The following is a 1454-nucleotide window of genomic DNA, read 5'->3' on the forward strand; positions in this document are numbered from 1 at the left end:
TCCGATCTCTTGGTTACAGGCCGTGAGCTGTCCCGGGACCTGGGCCATTCCCAGAGCGTGGTGCTCTCTTCCCTGCCTTGGTCTCACATTGCGGGGGCCGAGCTGGTGGTGCCTGGGGATGCTGGGCGTGGGACCGGCTGTGGCTTCGGCGCCTCCCCACGTGGCCCCTGGTCTGGTCCGGGCAGATCCGCGCTGCGATGCCAGGCACTCTGTTCCGGGGCTGTCCTGTGATCAGGAAGTCCTCACTCACGTCAGGTCTCAGGCCTTTTTGCTGCAGCAACAGGCACAGCCTCCTGCCTTGGCTTCCTGGGTGGGGGGATAGGGTTTTCCTCTCTGCTGAGACCCTCTTGTGTCCAGAACTTGCTCTAGACAAGGGTGTGGGAAGCAGTCAGGGGAGGAGAGGAGCGATCAGACCTGTCGAAAGCCGAACCGGGCTGGTCTTCCAGCCTCGACCCCGCTCGCTGAGGTGGGTGCAGTTTCACAGGGGCCAGTCTCTAGTTCTTGTGGGGGTTGGACGAGTCCCTCCCCCTGAGGCTAATGGCTATTTGTGTTTGGGGCCTTTAAATGTCTTTGGTCTCGAATTATAGGACTGACTGGGCTGCTGGTGACCCGTAATTGGTGGGGGACACCGGGCTGCGGAGGGCTGGGGGGGGCACTCCGTTTCCCTCTTCTCCCTCTGCCGCATGTGGCCCCTTCGTGGTTTTTCCCTTCCCTGGTTTCATATCCTCACGTGGGTTTCTGCTTCCCTCTGTCCCTGAGGCTTTGAGGACCTCGGTCCCTCAGCTGACCAGGCAGGAGCCCTGCCCTCTCCTGGGCCCCCCAGCCAGACCAGGGCACAGCTGCTCGTGTGATGGGCGGGGCAGGGCCTGTGTCCTGCCTGCAGTGCCGACCCCAGTGTGTCCTGACTCGGTTTGCTTCCTCGGTGTTCACACGCCCATGACAGTAGCTGGACCCAGACCCCCAGGTGGAGCCCGGAGTGACCGTGAGCATACCTGCAGGTCTGCCCCTCTGGTCCCGGGGAGGAGCCCAGGGCTGCCCCCTCCCCTGGCACTGGGGTCCTGTTTCCTGCCCTCTGGGCCTCTCTGGCGCCCCTCTGCAGCTCCGTGGGGCCTCACTCAGAGACCGGCTCCCCCATCACTGGCAACTCTCCACCCTGTGGGCTGGCCGCGCTGGCCAGAGGAGGTGCTGTCCTGGGGTGAGGCGGGGCACCTGGGAGAGGGCTCGGCCTGGGGCCCACGTCCTCAGCCCCTGAGATCACAAGACCTCTAAAACGGGGCGCATCCTGGTGCCAGATGAGTCCGGGCCTGGGCACGCGGGTAGCGAGTGAGGCCTTTGGGTGTCACCCAGGTTCTGACCCTTGTGCTGGCATCAGCCCTGCCCTGGACTTGATTCTTCCGGGTGTGGAGACACGGCTGCTCGGCGCCGGGGGCCAGCGGGGCCCCCGGGGGGGGGGG

The sequence above is a fragment of the Bison bison genome, unplaced genomic scaffold, assembly GCF_000754665.1.
Source record: "Bison bison bison isolate TAMUID 2011002044 unplaced genomic scaffold, Bison_UMD1.0 scf7180017846325, whole genome shotgun sequence".
NCBI lineage: Eukaryota > Metazoa > Chordata > Mammalia > Artiodactyla > Bovidae > Bison > Bison bison.